Source organism: Zingiber officinale, chromosome 2B, assembly GCF_018446385.1.
Source record: "Zingiber officinale cultivar Zhangliang chromosome 2B, Zo_v1.1, whole genome shotgun sequence".
In the NCBI taxonomy this organism is placed as follows: domain Eukaryota; kingdom Viridiplantae; phylum Streptophyta; class Magnoliopsida; order Zingiberales; family Zingiberaceae; genus Zingiber; species Zingiber officinale.
Genome location: NC_055989.1, coordinates 120304226 through 120323328, shown reverse-complemented (window position 1 = coordinate 120323328; position 19103 = coordinate 120304226). Strand labels below are relative to the sequence as shown.

Sequence of the window (19103 nt, the reverse complement as noted above, 5' to 3'; positions counted from 1 at the left end):
GATTTCCCGTGACCTAATTTCTACCTCTCTTCTCTTCTCACGCGACGGCGCCGATTTCTGCTCGGGCGAAAACGCAGCACCTCCTAGGGCTCTCTCTTCAGCGCCGGTGAAGGGCTTTTTCCGGTGGGTCCTCAACCGTGTGCGACCACCATCGTCGAGGAGGATCGGTGGGCGCAAGAAGAAGCCGAAAACTCAAGTTATCCGAACCCTAGAGTCTTCCTTTTCGGTTGTAAGTCCAAGAACAGCGAGGTGAGTTGCTTCTCACCTGCAGTAGGAGTAGTTCCGAGCTTCAATTTGTTTTCTTTGCTTCCGGATTTTGTTTCTCCTTGTTTTTGAATTGTGTGGTAAAGGTTGTTGTTTGGATCTTGCTGCCGTGTACTTCAAAGAGGGGAACTAATGTTATGAATTAGGCATGTTTGTTCTTTTTGATATAGGGCAACTGATCTGGAACGGGGGAAGAGCTGTGGTTTCGGGTTGCTTGTAGTGGTTGCTGCTATGACCATTAAATCCGAAATTTGCTAGGTTGATTATGGGATCATCTTATTGTTGTGTAAATCGGATTTGGGTTTGTGCCATGCAATGGGTGTGGATAACTTTAATTTGGGAGTTCTGTTGGATTTTTAATGGCTTGGTTTCCTTGCTTCAGTTTTGTACAACATTAGGATGAATAGAAAGGTAAGAGTAGTAAGTGTTTCTTGTTGTCTTGCTTCCGGATTTCCTTCCTGAACAACATTAGGATAGCTTGGAATTAAAAGAGTAGTTTAAGGAATTATTTTGCATTGAATTATGTTTTGGTTCCTTATATGCTCTAATGTTCATGCATCAACTTTTGATAGCAGCAGCATTCTTTTTAGTAGATAACAATATTAAAGCCTTAATCAGAGTTAAAAGAGGTTGATGAGATGGTGATACTGTGCTCAGAATGCTCATGTTTTCCTTTAGAAGTTTTATCAGTTTTGGATTGGTTTTAATAAGCAATGAACATAAGATAGCTTGATTAAATTTTGAGCATGTAGTTAGTTTTCTTTATTGCTGTTAGATTTAAGTTTGAACATCCCTTATAGTTAGCATTTCAGATAGAGATTTCCTGATTTAGATTTCTTTGTTATGCTGCCATGAACCTCAATTTTAGTTTTCTGTTAAGCATTAAGTGTAGATTTTTATAAGTAAGCTATAAGAAAGAGAGACCAAGGTCTTAATAGGATCCCTAAGTTTAAGAATTGGGATCAGCAGCACACTAAGTGCTTAAATAAATGCCAAGGCATTTTATTATAAGAAGTATTTAAAGATAAAAAAAAAGTATTTTACTTTTAAAGGGCATGTACCGGACACAAGGTCCAAGGGATGGGCTCCAAGATGCCCCTAGGCACAAGGACTAGAAGTATCTTAGTAGTTTCGGGATTAACTACCTCGATTCTTATTAAGAATGCGCGCAAAGTGGTACAATGCCGGGCCCAAAAGAAGTTTATTATTATTTTGAAGTATTAAAGTATAAGTTTTGAAACAAATGCAACAAGCTTCTAATATGTTTAGAGTTAGAAAGTTTAGTTTCTTGTTATTTGAAGCATGCAGTAGTAGTTTTATTTGTTTCTTGCTATTAGATTATTCAGCATGTTTAGCTTTATTTGCTTTCAGCATGCAGTTATAGTTTGATTCTTATGAGCATGATTAGCTACACATGTTTAGTATTTCAGTTAGTATGATTCCTTTGCTATTTATGAGCATGAGTAGTTTTATATGTTAGCATTCAGTTTTAGCATGTTTTTATTTATATACATGCATATCGAGTTTTTGTGAGTAGATAGCACTCACTAAGCTTTATGCTTATAGACTGCACTTCCTCCTACTGTAGATAAAGGAAAGGAAAAGATTTAGTAAGGAAGGCGACAAGGTGGTGGTGATGAAGGTGTGTGATGGCTGGACTATGGGGAGATCAAGAGTTTGCTAAGGAATTGTTAAGACTTTTCTGTTTAGAGTTCTTTAGTTTTCTTTAAATGCTATTATGAGTCAAAATTGTAATTAAGTTTATTCCGCATTTGTAGTTGGGTTCTATTGATGGAGTGATATTGTTGTTTGCTATTATTAGGGTAGTTTCCTTCTTTTATTTGTGATATTATACTGCGTGGTTATGAAGATATATGTTCCAGCCGCCTGTGGCTGAGTATAGTTTGTTTGTATTGATGATTTAGTCATCGGTACAGGGGAGATTTTGCCGAAATTTTTCGGTAGAGATTCCTCGTGGTTTTTAATTATACCGGTTAAGTAGAGTTAGTAGTTAAGTAACGGTCACTCTTAGAGAGTAGTAGTAGTAGTAGTAAGAAGGGTGGTCGTTACAAACACCAATTCCATCAACGATGTAAAATTTATGTAATATCAATTAATGACACTAGTTTTGGTAATGGTGGAAAATCGATGTAATATCAGTATTGTTTAACAACACCGATTCGATTTACGAAACCGTGAAAAACTGATATTATACAACATTTTAATATACAAAATTTAGTTAATATTATTATACATCGGTGTATCTAAACACACCAAGTCAATATCCATGTAACCAACACATAAATATTATTCTTACAACATAAAAAGATAATAGATATTGTACACATCAAGTCCGTATCCACAAATTACACAAATATTCTTCTTACAACATCAAAAGGTAATAGATATTGTACACATCAAGTCAGTATTCATAAAATACACAAATATTCTTTTTATAACATCAAAAGGTAATAGATATTGTACACATCAAGGTAGCATCCGCAATTTACATTCCATGTAAATGCATGCATCATCCAAAGTTTTCAAAAATCAAATACCTTTCCTACTCAAATGTAATCTAGCATGCATTTAGGCCACTCGAACCACACTTCATCAATTTCAACTCTGGAGTACTTGAGATTTGTAAACTGTAACAACACATAAAAACAGATATTGCAGCACTTTCATTTTGTGAATTTAAAAAAAAAATAAAAGAGACACCATTGAGGAAAATAAAAAAGTAAAAGGTGTTGATTACAAAGAAACTTACTGAGACTTATAAAATATCTTCATAAGCTAATGCAACATCCAGTAGAAGAAGGCATACACAGAGAGCTATTTGCTGCATAGGAAAAAATAGCAAGGCAAAATAAAAAGAATTATCTTATCAATAACTCATAAGATGATTAAATTAAGGCATACCTCTTCAATTGGCTCGATATTCTGGAACTACTTTTTGAGAACAGATAATGACTTTGCATACTCATGGATATGGTAGAGAATGATTGTTTGTGAAGAACCAAATTAACAAAATACTAAGAAGAGAGCAATTTATTAACTCATTCACTAATTATGGAAAGAAAAATTTTGACAAAATGCGTTGAACTACATACAATATTCAGCATTGTTACTGAAACATCAAACTCTTGGGCATGGACAACTCTACTGCTATTTATAGTAGAACTTTGATGAATTGAAGCACTATTAGCTTTAGACCCCTGAAACCATATAGCCTAGGCAGCTATTCTCAGAGTCAATCTGGTCCACAAAAGTATGCGTAATCTCTTCACTCTGCTCCTATAACCAATATAGTTATTAATCAAAGAGTGAATGTAAAATATCTTTTCAGTTGCAAGAACAATGCTAGTTTAAGAAATCATAGAATATTGACTGAATGGATAAACATGGATTAAATTATTTCCAACTTTGAAAAAAAAGATAGAGAAATGGTGAAATTACATGAAATAGATAATAAAATATTAGCAATATTCAAAATACAATGATTTGGAGAAGACATGATTCCCAAGGAACAGCAGACTTTTCTGCTATAGAAGAATGGATGATTCTAAAGATCATGTTTAACCTTATCATACATGTTAAGTATAATCATGTCATATAATATCATATGTTTAATATGATTATAGCTTTAATGTTTAATAATTTGTTTCCTCAAGAATGTCAGTATGAAGATGAGAAATTATCTTCATAAATTAATTCAAAAAACCAATTACCACTACAAGAAAAAAGCCTAACAACAACGGTTTTTCACTGTTGTCGTAGCCCATTTTAAACTGTTGTTAAAGGCCGTGTTGTTAAAAGGGGTGCCCAAAGATAACAGTTTTTAACCGTTGTCTTTGAAGGCAAAGACAACATTTTTACAACGGTAAAAAACTGTTGTCTTTTCCTTCAAAGATAACAGTTTTTCACCGTTGTCTTTGAGCGTCTACCTTTAATAACAGGGTCTTCAACAACAGTTTTAAACTATCTACGATAACGGTGAAAAACCGTTGTCTTTTTTAGATAAAAAATAAAAAAAATTAATACACAATTTTCCAATATTATAAATCATTCAAAATACTAAATTTCAAAATAAAATTTAATATACAATTTTCTAACATTCAAAAATAATATCTATAACATTATGAAGAAATTTCATAAGCAACCAACAAAATGATAACACTATTAAAACAAAGGTAGAACAATATAACACAAGATTTTCTACTTAGATGTCGGTGAAGAGGAGGGACTGCAGCTCCTAGTGCTCCTTAATTTGTTAAAGTCTCCATTTTTTAGTTTGTCAGTATTCTTCCCAGCACTCTTGAGGGCACCTATTCGAATAAAGATATATATTACAAATTAGAAACTAAACTGTACGCGTGATTCTAATTGCACTGCATAAATGTTACATAACCATAAAAACCATTTGATCTAGTCATCTAACAGAAGTGCAAAAAGCGTTATCTATGTAACATAAATGGTAACCTCTTGAAACAATATGGTGGCTCTTAAATTTCTTATTAAGCAGAATTTTCATTTTATGTCACTGCATACAAAGCTTCTATTATAAACCATGCAAACATTATTTTTCCCAGTAATCAAGCAACATTAATTCTAAAAGGTACAATCTAATGCAAACGTTCCCACACACTCCATATGATGCTAAGGAGTAAGTCATACATTAAATTCTAAAAGGGACCATTAAAGGAAAGAATGCCTTAAATAAAAATGAATCCAGAAAGTATCATTCCATATGCACTAATAGAAATCTTCGTTTATAGCCAGCTGCAAATACATTTCATATTTATTTAAAATTTTAATAACATAATAAATCTAAAAAATTTATAATATTTCACTGAAAGATTAATTAAAATCACACCAGATGATAATGCCGAGCTATCATTCCTCCAAGTGTATCCTAGAATCTTTGTAATGAGCACGTTGAGACGGAATATGTCATTGAGTACATAAAAGCTCCCCGAGGTGTTGGAATCAGATGAAACATCTACAAAAATAAGCACCATTGATTAATAAGTCATTGATTAATTAGATAATGGAATATACAAATAGAGATTAATTAAAATAAATAAAGGATTAACAATTACCACTATAATTGACTAAAATTAACAATCAAGAGCTAGGTTGAAGAATGTTTTAAAACATTCTTCAATGTATAAGGAAGCAACTAGAAGTGTTTAACATCTCAGGAATTGAAAATAATGCAAATGCAAACAAATTCATAGATCAAATAAACAAAAACGGGATAACTCTTCAACAAATTTCTATAATCAAGTGATATAAACAAACTGCAGAATTTCATGCTTGGGTAAATCTCGAGTCAAATGCCAATTGAAAGATCAATGTAAAACATGACATAGACAGAGAAAGGAACATAGGAATACAGAGCAGTAGGTAAAAATATGTCTATTGAACTGAAGAAAAGTCATCATATCGTGTATGCTAACAATCACCAAATGGTTACTAATTATATAATTACCTGATGCTTTGTGGCAAGCAAGTGCAGTTCAAAAGCCAGCACCTACATCCAAAAACAAATGCTGAAAACATCAAAATTATTGAATCTATATTTTGTCAAATATAATCTTAGATGAGTGAACTACCATATAGTTTGGGTTTAAATATTTCCAAACACTAGCCGGACTTGACAATCAATTTCACATACAATAAAAGCAATTAAACTAAACACCTTAACAACGATTAACCAAAACCTAGTTATACACAATTGATAAACTTGCACCACATTGTCACACTATGAGACAAGATTAACAATCATGCATAAATGAAATACAAAACTAAACAATCAAACATAGATAAGAAAAGAACACCTAAGTTGAACAAGAAAGTAAACTAAATTAACTGAACATGAAACATTCAAAAGGAAAGTAAACTTAAATTATCCAAACCACTCTCCTGCGATCAACCATCAATCGACTACCTCCGTCGTCACACGGAGACCCGGATTTGGAACACCAGCCCCAGTGGACAACAACACAATGACAGAACCTTTGATTACAACTCTCAATAGCCACACAAAATTAAGAAAGAACAATGATGTACTGTAAATTGACACGCTGAGATGCCACTTGCTTCTGCCGGAATTGTAGACTGAAGTTGCTGGAGTTCCTGCCTTCGGAACACCGTCCGCAGGAAGCCACAACACTGCTCAGTGATGGAAGTAGAAGAAATTCGCCGGAGAAGAAGGGACAGCCGGCTTCCTCTATTGGAACCCGCTGCTTTCGGAACACCGTCCGCAGGAGAAGCTACACTGAGGAAGGGATGAAGAGGGATGCTTGCCGAAGAAGAATGCCTCGCCGAATAGAAACCCTAGTTGAGGTCGTCGCTTCAAAGGAGCCGCCGACGTTTGCTGCCGTCACCGCTTGGAGTAGATCGCAGAAGAGGAGGTTGGGAAGAGCTGGCCGGCCGGCGGCAAGGGAAGAGAAGAAGCCGCCGGCCGGAGAAAAGGAAGAAGAAGAGAAAGGGGCGCTGTGCCCTAGCAGACGCGAGAAGGAGACGCGAGCAGAGAGGAGAGTTCTACTGTACCGTGCGTGGAGAGAATAAGGGGAAGGGTTTCTTAACGGGTTCGGATTTTGGGTTAAGGAGAGGGATCCGATCCAATTCATTAAGAGTATGAAATTGAGTTTTTGAAAATGGACTTTAAGAAGTGGGTTGGGTTTAGGTATGGATTTGAGTTAAAACCATTAGAAGATGATCCCCTTCTTGATTGAGCTAGATAAGTCCAACTCTCCATTTGACTTGAGTCAAATATTCTCAAATTGAACCGGGTTTGGATCTATAGCTTTCAATCAATCGGTTTGACTCGACTCGTGTCCATGACTCCTCTTTAATTCCCTACAAAAATCATGAAATAATGTCAAAATTAGGGAATAATTATAATAAGCTCACAAATATATCCTAACTAATGAATTATGATATTAAGCAAGATTTAAGTGAATGAGAGGATAAAAATGTTAAGTATAAGAGCTAAAATATCACATAAAAATGCTACTTATCACTCGTCGCCTAGCGAGGCAGCGCGCGGTGCTGCGAAGAGGGAAGAAATAAGAAATAGGTTACCTTTGAGCTCATCTTGGTTGCTGCGGAGAGGGAAGAAACCTGTCTGCGCTGAAGGAAAGAAGGGGGTGGGAGAGGGAAGAAAACGGGCGGCGCTGCAAGGAGGAAACGAAAGGATCAAGAGGATCGCGTGGGTGGAAAGAGATTTGGAATAGGTCTAATATGATTATAATTATAATGACACTTACAAAATGTGTCATCATACACCATCTAATATGATATTTTTCTAAAAATTTAATTAGTTCTTATAAGTGTCATTATAATTTATTTATATTGACACTTTTTAATAGGTGTCATGAAGAAAGTGTTATAATAAATCATTTTTCTAGTAGTGGAGGAGCGTCTTTCGCGGAGGAGTCGCGAAGGAGGAGTCGGAGATAGGTTTTTGTTCGTTGAAGAGTCACAGAGAAGTGAGTTTTTAGGTTTTTTTTCATGAAGTTAAAAAAACTGTTGTGTTTTTAGGATTCAACAACATTCAAAAGACAATAGTTTAATAAAACTGTTGTATATTATCACATAAGCAACACTAAAAGACAATAGTTTTTTAAAACCGTTGTCTTTGACACACATTAGACAACAGTGTTTTGAAAAATTATTGTTATTTAAAAAATATTATGGTGAACAACAACAGTTTTCAATAAAACTGTTGTTAAATGGAAAAAAGACAACAATTTCTTGAAAAACTGTTGTCTATTAGGTGTGGTTAAATCCAGAAATTCTTGTAGTGTACCTGTGATTTAGTAAACTTACTTTAACCTTGTTTAATGCATCAAGGAGATTCCTAGGATCAGTGCAACCATCTCAAAAGTATTCTGCAACAGCAATGTTATGAAGAACCTGAAATAAATAGAAAATGATTAAGGTTCACACAAACAAGAACTACACATAGTAAATAAACTTCTCTTCTTTTGTATGCAAGTCAACAACAAATCATCATGTACTTTAAAAATAAGTAAGATATTAGTTAAAATAGAAATAATTAGAGGAAAAATAGATATGTTTCATATAGCAGCCAATTAATACATTTTGACATGGAGAAACAACATCAACCCCTGAGTTGCAACTATTAGGGAGACCTAAAGACAAATAGTGTAAAAGCCTTCGCACAAAAAGTAGAAGTGTGGATACCAAATATGAAATTTCTTCTTTCATATCAAACCCAGCAAAGAATCATTGGATCACTGTCATCTTTGGGAAGCAATGAGATTTCAATTAAAATAGAACAAATTTGAGGAATTTTACATTCTTGATTTGTATAATAACTGGTCAATTGATTTTCGTATGCAGAAGAACCACGTAAAATATAGTCAATGTAAAATCCTTAAGAGTTGAAGTCAAATTATATTTCAACTAAAATATAGATTAAATCAATGACAAATGATAATCAAAGTGAAGAAATAAACAAGTAGACAACAGGTTCCATTATCACAACAGTGCACAGAACCTAAACATTCTAAAAACACTAAATCTAAGAGTTTATTTATGGTAAAGAATCTAAGCTTGCTGCGCATGAAATGTAATGAATCTGGAATGCAAATGCTAAACACACTAGGAGTTGAAGTCTTATGAAAGGTCAGATGCAAGAAAAGGTGAGGAGGGCCCCTTGAGGTTTAATCGTAACAACTTAGCATCTAATATTTGGACGCTAAAGTTAATGCAAGCTGATGACTTTGACTCTGAAATCTACAATATCCACAGTTCACACATGATTACAGTACACTCTTCTTCATAGCAAACAACACAGAGTAGGAATCTACAAGTTTCGTTATGCAAGGTTGACCATAGAGAAAGTTAAAATCCTATTGCTCTTACTTGTTGGTCTCACCGCAGAATTACATTCGGCCATGTCAAATTTTCTTTCCTTTACTTAGTCAATTTTTCCTAACTTATTTATGCTTATTATTTTTGATGAATGTCAAAGGGGGAGGGGTAGGTAGATTATGTTAGCAAAATACTAGGCAAAACATCAAACTCAAACTAAATCAAAATCATCTCATTTGGTCTAGTTATTTTTGTATATTTTTCAATAACTTAACCCAGGTTGTCATTGCATCAAAAAGGAGGAGATTGTTAGTGCGGTTAGCACTAACGGTCTAACTCAAGTTTTGATGAATGAAAAAACAAGTTAAGTTAGGTTCATTGTAATCTAACAATCTGACTGAGAGTGCAGGAGAAATCCAACTAGGTCGACAGGTCGACCGGATAACTGGCACAAAGTCCAACTAGGCCGACGAGCCGACCAAATAGCTGGCACGAAGTTCAGCTAGGTCGACGAGTCGATCGGATAGTTGGCATGAAGTCTAGCTAGGTTGACGACCGACCAGATAGTTGACATGAAGTCTAGACTGGTCACTGGGCAAACTGGATGTCTGGTAAAAGGTAAGTAAAGGTAAGTCACTAGAGGAGAGTGACTGTGAGGGCGCGTCCCAGTTGAGAGATAGTAGGCGTCGGTCTAGTTTAGGTCCATTTGGGATCCCTAAACTGAGACCTTGACTAGTTTCTTGTCATGAGAGGACAGGAACTGATTACTCTATTTATTATATTTGTGCTAACACTTATCTTGTAGGGTATTTGGACTAACACATTTGTTGCAGGGCAAGAAAGCAAGCAAAGAGGCAAAGTTGCCTTCGGGTGAACAGTACCTGAGGGTGCCTTCCATGGCTATGGAAGGCGCCTCGGTATTGTTCATAGAAGTCGCCTTCCATGGCTTTGGAATGTGCCCTCCGCAGAATGATTTTTGGAATCGATCGCAGATAAGTGCCGGTTTTCTCGGGATATGATTTGCCTTATTGGAGGTGCCTTCCATGCTTATGGGAGGCGCCCTCCAAGACCTTTATAAGGCAGTCTCGAGTAGGAACTTCAATAACAATTACATACGAGCTACTACGCGCACATTTAAGCCTCTGACTACTCCCGGCTCCTGCTGCGACTTTACTACAAAGCTGTTGAGCTCGACGACTACTCTGAGGAGTTTCAATCATGCCCGGCAGACAGACATCAACACAAAGTACCTCATTTAAATTCCTAAAAAGTGTTGGTAAAATATTGTTATTATAATTAATTACTATAAAAGGACAAGTGCAGCGTGTTGCACTTGGCCTAACTTTTCTTGTACTCGATTCTCTCTTCTGGGGGTACCGGAAGAGGTCTTTTAGTGGATTGTCCATCGATAGGTCTGCAGGACCTGGGCCTTGGAGTCCGCGAGACCTAGGCCTTGGAGTAGGAGTCGCCGAAGGCTCCGAACTAAGTAAAAACTGCCTGTGTTTTTCTAGTATTTTCTTATTTACTTTCCGCTGCGTACTCGAGTTTTTAAAACCGAAAAAGAATTATTTTGAAAACCACGTGATTCACCCTCCCCCCCTTCTCACGTGCATCACGATCCAACAGATGATACATAGCACCTTTGGGGGGAACGAACCTTATGTATGATAGGTAAGTACATATCGCCGGAAGCATTTGAAACATAATTAAATGACAACTTAATTAGCATTGGAAGTTGAAATTAGAAAAACTTAAGCTACTTTTTGAATTTAACATGAAAAACTTTCAATTAGGTCACACTAAGACAATTCGGTTATCTTTCTCATTTGTGAAACTATATGATAAGATTAGACTGATTTGTTAGAGATTATGATGCATTAATCACATACATAAGTCTATATTGTAGATTTTGCTTGAGGACATGGAAAAAGTTCAAGTTTGAGAGTATTGATGAGTGCATTTCTCACATGATTTTTAGCATTTTTTAGCATATATTTTATGACATTTCATAAGCATATTTCGCATTCTTGCATCTTCCTTTTTGCTTATTTTACTCATTTAGTTCAAAAAACTACTCTTTGCTTATTTTTTATTGACAGGATGTGTATCTAGAGCAAAAATGGAGTAATTAAGCATTAGAATGAGAAGCTACAACAATGAACATGCTTTGGCCATGTTATAAGGCATAGACATATTCCTTTGACCGAAGTTAATAGAAGAAAGGAGTGAAAAGGGCATTTCCAGCGTTTGATATGGCCATGCCTCCCAGGCATGACTGCACTTTTCACCACAGAAGTTGGACATGTAATCGAGACTCGCAGACATGGTCATGCCTCCCAGGCACGACTGTTCTTTTCTCCACTGCAATAGACAGTCGGACACCATGGTCGTGTCTCATTGGCATGACCATGCTTTTCACTCTAGAACCATCAGACAAACATGCTACAACCATGCCTCACAAGCATGATCATGTTTTTCATTCCAGAACCAATCTGTCAAATGTGTTGACCGTGCTTTTCTTTCCCGAAGCAGCCCAATTCAGCAGACCAAACTTCGAACGAGCATAACTTTTAACTAAGGTTGAGCTACAGGGCCTACAACCTATCAAATTCAAGATAATTTTCAGATCTACAAGTTTGGTTCAAGGTGGAATCCATAAAAACCTAGTCTAAGGGCCAAAACCTTATTTTTACGATGCCTCCACGGTTTAGATAGGGTCAAACAGATTTGGAAGCTATAAAAGAACCTATGGAGCTATTTTTCAAGGTATTTGGGATTGAGGATCACCCCCTTCCCTAGAATAGGGGTTTCCCTATTCTAGAGAACTCTAGAGCCGTCGTTCCAAGATTCGTCATGACAATCAGTTTACCATCGGAGCTTGGAGACCCTTCCGAGGATCAACATCCATCCCACTAAGCCTTATCTTCTCTCTATTCTACTTTTGAGTTGTAGATTGTTGTCATTGATGTGTTTGGATTGTATCTCCATCTCTATGGAATAGTACTTTTTGAAATGCTAAAAGTAAGATAACATGGGTTCCCAAGTCTTACTTAGTTTATCAAGTAGGAAATATATGCAATTAAGTCTCCAAATAGCATATACATGTGATTAATGCTAATTCTTGTAATGTAAACTCAACTTCTAAATTGAAATATGTTAGAGCTCCAACTTAGGGAAGGTAACTCTTAGATCTTCTTAAATTAGGATTGATTTAAACCTTTCTTATATTTCTTTCTTTTCTCTTTAAAATAAATATTATTTTAAAATTAATTTCTTTTAATATTATATCAATATATTTTATTTTTTCTTTATTTTTTATTGTAAGATGGGCATCACCTACACCCTATAGTAGACTGCATGTACCTATAGATTTAGGCATCTAACATCTCACAAACACACTAAGGAATAACTTATTTGTGTTTATAAAACATAGAAAAGTGTCAGATACTTAAGGTTATAGCCTTTGATTCCATATGCTTATATCAATGCATCAACATAAATTAGAGTAAAAACTGTTGGATCGAGACGCGCTAGAGGGGGGGGGGGTGAATAGCGCTCGCGGCTATTTGTTCGATTATCAGAATCGTAAAATGTTCGTAGAGTAATTAACGCAGCGGAAAGAAACAAACACACAGAAAGACAAGGGAATTTACTTCGTTCGGAGCCTGTGACGACTCCTACTCGAAGGCCCGCGATCCTTGATCACTTTCCGTGGGCAACAACTATAAGCTCGACAAGAGTACAAGTATTACAGTTAAGTATAATGAAAAAGTACAGTTATACCGACGACAATATTGTAATCTGAAGATTTCGGAGCTCCGGGTCGTCGGTGTCTCGTAGCAGCACTTCGGGATCGTCTCGTGAGCAGCTTGTAGCAGAAAGATCGCTTGGAAGTTGTGTTTTGAAGCTGCTGGTCGAGACCCCTTATAAAGGGGGTTCAAGGCGCCTTATACTATTCACCAAGGCGCCTTGAACGAGCCGAGTCACCCGCGTGGATCAGCACGGACCTGGTCGAACTCTATCTGGTTCAAGGCGCCTTCAGCCTATCCAAGGCGCCTTGAACTCCATTCAAGGCGCCTCCAGTCTGCTGCGCTGGCCTTTTCCTGGCTCGCACCCGAGGCGCCTCGGACACTGTTCATCCGAGTTGTAACTTGCTCCTTTGTTCCTGCAAAATGTGTTAGTCCCAAACACATACCCTGCAAAACAAAGTTAGCACAGAAACATAGTGAATGATAATAATAAAAGTTTTGACAGCATTCGAACTGTCCGGGTCTGACTTCGGGTTTCCAACCGGAAACCCTAGGTCGACCCGACGCCTACTGTTCCCTCTACGGGGAACGCGTCCTCACCTACTCCACTCAGGAGATTTACCTGTTGCCAGTACGATCCTCCAGATCGACTGGACTTTTGCTCGGCACTCGATGCTTCCGGACTTTCTGCTGAACATCCGCTTCACCGGCCAGTTCAGAATTTCACCTGGTTCGCGACACCAGAACTTTCCACCTAGGGTTACCACCCCTAGGACTTTTGCCTGAAGCCATCGACCTGCCAAGACTTTCCGCATAGGGTTACCACCCCCTATGACCTAGGGTTACCACCCCCTAGGGTTTTCACCTGCCTAACCGCAGCTAGGACTTTTGCCTAAGTATCACTTAGGACTTTCCTGCAAGCTCCATGAACTTTGTTAGATAACACCACCACTTAACTTTGAGCCCTTTGCCATAATTAAAACTCAGGTTCGATCATCTGGTGCTCACTGCACCAATAATTTCCCCCTTTTTGATTATGGCAATCTTGGTTCAAAGTTAAGTAAAACATAACTTTTAAATAAAGGAATAAATAATGAAAGTTAACCAGAAGCATCAATGCATAAATAAAATTTAAAGTTTATGCTCCCCCTTTCATTCTTGATTTCTTAACTTTGACTTTTCTCTCCCCCTTTGACATAAATCAAAAAGAATTAAGAAGAGAGAAATAGTCTAGTTAATTTAAGCTCCCCCTAAAGGGTAGCATAGTTAAGTACTCAGACTTAAAAAAAAATTTAGGTGAAGTACTTAGCTCAATTCATAAGGTGTTTGAAAAGAATTGTTGCATAGATAATTTAAATTTTAAGTTAATGCCTTAATAACTTCTTTGAGTTTAGGTGTCCAAGCATGAGTCAAATTAAATTATTTAACTTGATTGGGTATCAGAGCCCTAAAGGAATTTGTTTAGCCTTAAAGTACTAGCATGACTCTGTTCATTCCCCCTTAATTAATGCCAAATTAAATTCTTAGGGTCTTAGAGTACAAGCATAAGAAGAACTTTATATTATCCTAATTCCAGCTCATCCATTCTAGATTATCAAACATGTGCAGCTTATGAATGAGTTTGAGATGAGATTATTTGAAAATATTGAAAATTTAAGTTCCAAATGAGAAAATGCTAAACTTTTGAGAATTTATTGAAAATTAATTAGAGTTAACTTTAGCAATCAGAATTTGATAATTAAATATTTTTAAATCCTTTTAAATTAATATTTTGACAGTAATTGAATTAATTTTAAAAGATTTTGAAAAGAATTTTCAAAAGATTTTTGAAATGAATTTTCAAAGGATTTTTAAATAAGTTTTTCAAAGATTTTTTTTCAAATCATTTTTAAATAAGTTTTTCAAAGATTTTTGAAATGATTTAAATAATTTTGAAATTGATTTTCTAAAATAATTTTGAAATTAATTTTCAAAAGATTTTTGAAATGATTTTTTAAATAATTTTGAAATTGATTTTCAAAAGATTTTTGAAATGATTTTGAAATTAAGTTTTAAAAGATTTTGAAATTAAGTTTTAAAAGATTTTTGAAATGATTTTTAAATAATTTTGAAATTGATTTTAAAAAGATTTTTGAAATGATTTTGAAATTAAGTTTTAAAAGATTTTGAAATGATTTTGAAATTAAGTTTTAAAAGATTTTTGAAATAATTTTTAAATAATTTTGAAATTGATTTTCAAAAGATTTTTGAAATGATTTTGAAATTAAGTTTTAAAAGATTTTGAAATGATTTTGAAATTAAGTTTTAAAAGATTTTGAAATGATTTTTAAATAATTTTGAAATTGATTTTCAAAAGATTTTTGAAATGATTTTGAAATTAAGTTTTAAAAGATTTTTGAAATGATTTTTAAATAATTTTGAAATTGATTTTCAAAAGATTTTTGAAATGATTTTGAAATTAAGTTTTAAAAGATTTTGAAATGATTTTGAAATAATTTTGAAATTGATTTTCAAAAGATTTTTGAAATGATTTTGAAATTAAGTTTTAAAAGATTTTTGAAATGATTTTTAAATAATTTTGAAATTGATTTTAAAATATTTTTGAAATGATTTTTAAATTAAGTTTTAAAAGATTTTGAAATTAAGTTTTAAAAGATTTTTGAAATGATTTTGAAATTAAGTTTTAAAAGATTTTTGAAATGATTTTGAAATTAAGTTTTAAAAGATTTTTGAAATGATTTTTAAATAATTTTGAAATTGATTTTCAAAAGATTTTTGAAATGATTTTGAAATTAAGTTTTAAAAGATTTTTGAAATGATTTTTAAATAATTTTGAAATTGATTTTCAAAAGATTTTTGAAATGATTTTGAAATTAAGTTTTAAAAGATTTTTGAAATGATTTTTAAATAATTTTGAAATTAATTTTAAAAGATTTTTGAAATTAAGTTTTTTTTTTAAGTAACTTGATTTAAGTTAGTTTTAATTTCTTAGTCATCTCACCCGATCTAAATTTTCAATCAGGTAATCCTATAATTGTTGTGAGATGAATTGTGGTTCAGTTTAAGGGGTTGGTTTAACTTTGTGTTAGATTCATGTTTAGCTTTGGGTTCAACAAGTAAGCATTCTTTGGATAAACTTCTGGGCTATGGTGAGTCACAAGGAACTCATTAAAGTAACCATGCCTTCGAGGTTTTCCAAATAGTCATACCCATTGAACTTAATACTAAAACTTGGTCTAACTAGTTAGGATCCATTTAAGGGTAGCTTCGGTCAGTTCCACTTGGCCAAATGCACCAGGTCGAAGCCATATCTTCCTAGACATGCGATGCCCAAGCTTCCCTAACGTACTATCATCCAAAAACTTCACCAGTACTGTTAGTAAAGTTAAACCTAGCCCATTTTATCTAATCTTAATTACCCTGCCGGGTAGTCTACTCTTATTTACCCATTTCGGGTAGATTAAGTTCGGTTACCCAGTCGGGTAATTTAGTTGGGGGTGCCAGCTATTCTGGATCCTACTTCTATTGAATTTTAAATTTCAAATTTTGAATTTAATTTTGAATTTGAATTTGTAATTTGAATTTTGAATTTTTGAATTTTAATTTAATTTTGAATTTTAATTAAATTTCGAATTTTAATTTAATTGTGAATTTTAGATTTATGAATTTTGAATTTAATTTATTAAAATTGTTTTCCTTCTTGCTCCCCCTGGATCATAGCCTCGATATGGTCTATCGAGGTAGTGGACCTGATCCTTGGGGACCCAATATTGTCCAAGTCCAATTTGATTAACGAGGTTGGACTTGGGGACCCATGCTTGAATTATGTTCCTTTTATTTCTATTTACCAACGACAGATATGATCTATATTTAGTTTTGGGCTTGAATCCAAGTCCAGATTTGTTGTAAACGGCACGCTGTTTTCCAAGAATCAGATCCAAATTCTTGGAACCCAACGTAAAGCGTTCTAACGCATCCTTGAGTTCTTTAATTTGAGTTTTCAAATTGGAATTTTCTTCCTCAAGTTGTTGGACTTGAGTTGAACTTCCAACTTGAACTGACTCAGTTAAAGAACTCGAGTCAGTCGCTTCCTTAAGGGCTATTACTTCCTTTTGGAGCGACTTAACCCGGATGTTGGATTTAGCCAATTTTTTAAGCAAATAAGGAACTAAATTTCTTAAGTCATCTATTTGAGTTTCGGCGAGAAAACTTACAGTGGGGATCGGGCCTTCGGAAGCGGATGCGGATCCGTGGCTTCGCTGACTGGTTTCTGACTCGCTCTCCATTTTGGACTCGAATTCGGACTCAATGTCAATTATGTTAGCCTGCACTGGTAATGCGAGAAAGCTCGTTGGTTCTTCTTTGTCGGTCTCGGATTCGTCTGATGACTCGGACCAGGTTGCTTTCAATGCCCTTATTCTTTTCTTCCTGTTTGGGCAATCTGGCTTGTAGTGACCTTTTTGGTTACAACTATAGCAGGTGACATCTGATCTGTCCTTTGTGTTCATTTGAGTTGCCTTCTTCGACTTGCACATCTTCTGTACGAGTTTTATCAACTTGAAAATAACTTCGTCTTCGTCTTCTGCGTCTGATTCATCGTCTTCGTCCTCTGATATTTTAGATTTGCGCCTTGACGTCGGTTCACGCGTTCTGCTAGTACCTGCAACCAAAGCAACACCTTTCTCGACCGGGCGTGCATTAGTCTGCTCATGCAATTCTAATTCAGAAAACAATTCATCTAGTTTTATTGAGGATAAATCCTTGGAAACTTTGTAAGCATCAACCATGGATGCCCACAAAGTGTTCCTCGGAAAAGCACTTAGCGCGTACCTTATTACATCGCGGTTTTCCACTTTTTGGCCGATCGCATGAAGCCCGTTGAGTAGGTCCCGGATGCGTGCGTGAAGCTGGTTCGCCGTCTCACCTTCCTGCATTTTAATATTATATAATTTATTTAAAATTAAATCACGCTTACTTACTTTAGCGTCTGACGTGCCCTCGTGCAGCTCGATTAGTTTGTTCCATAGCTCCTTCGCACTTGAAAATGGTCCGACTCTATTCAGTTCTTCTTTTGTCAACCCGCATTGCAGCATACAGGTTGCTTTGGCATCAGCTTCGACCTTCTTTCTTATGCTGGTATCCCAGTTAGTGCATGAAACGAGTTCTCCAGCGCCGTCAAGTGGTAGCTCGAGACCGGTCTGGATGATGATCCACATCTCGACTTGCGTCTTGAGATGGTAGATCATCCGGTTCTTCCAATAGGTAAAGTCTTCGCCGGAGAAGAGCGGGGGGTGAGAAGTGCTAAAGCCTTCTTGGAGGGCCATTTAAAAGAACCTTGCCCACAAAAAAATAGCAAAAAAAAATGTACCAGGACTTGATCCTGGATTAGCAGTGCGGTATGGAAGGATAGAAATAGAAGTTCACCAATTTCGAAAAAAATAATAAAATATTATTTAAAAAATATTATTTCAAATTTTGCCAAATTCAATATTTTATCAATACTAATAAACCGTGAAAGGATGAAAATGAATTTTTCGAAAATAATTTTGGAGGGAAAAAACGAAAGGCGTAAGGTTTTATTTTTACCCTATACACACGACAAAGCCACGAAAAATGCTTGAATGGTGGTTGCACCAGTTCAAAGCGACCCCGCTCTGATACCAATTGTTGGATCAAGACGCGCTAGGGGGGGGGGGGGGGTGAATAGCGCTCGCGGCTATTTGTTCGATTATCGGAATCGTAAAATGTTCGTAGAGTAATTAACGCAGCGGAAAGAAACAAACACACAGAAAGACAAGGGAATTTACTTCGTTCGGAGCCTGTGACGACTCCTACTCGAAGGCCCGCGATCCTTGATCGCTTTCCGTGGGCAACAACTATAAGCTCGACAAGAGTACAAGTATTACAGTTAAGTATAATGAAAAAGTACAGTTATACCGACGACAATATCGTAATCTGAAGATTTCGGAGCTCCGGGTCGTCGGTGTCTCGTAGCAGCACTTCGGGATCGTCTCGTGAGCAGCTTGTAGCAGAAAGATCGCTTGGAAGTTGTGTTTTGAAGCTGCTGGTCGAGACCCCTTATAAAGGGGGTTCAAGGCGCCTTATACTATTCACCAAGGTGCCTTGAACGAGCCGAGTCACCCGCGTGGATCAGCACGGACCTGATCGAACTCTATCTGGTTCAAGGCGCCTTCAGCCTATCCAAGGCGCCTTCAACCTCCGGTCCAAGGCGCCTTGAAC

At 35.8% G+C, this 19103-nt stretch overlaps 1 long non-coding RNA gene across 1 annotated transcript; it reads right to left on the bottom strand.

Annotated features, from left to right (window-relative positions):
• Window positions 1-5239: 5239 nt before the first annotated feature.
• LOC122049480 lies at window positions 5240-6297 on the bottom strand. Its single transcript, XR_006130965.1, has 3 exons — window positions 6218-6297; window positions 5759-5800; window positions 5240-5266 (listed from the first exon to the last, which is right to left on the bottom strand). It is a non-coding gene; the product is annotated as an uncharacterized LOC122049480 (long non-coding RNA).
• Window positions 6298-19103: the final 12806 nt, after the last annotated feature.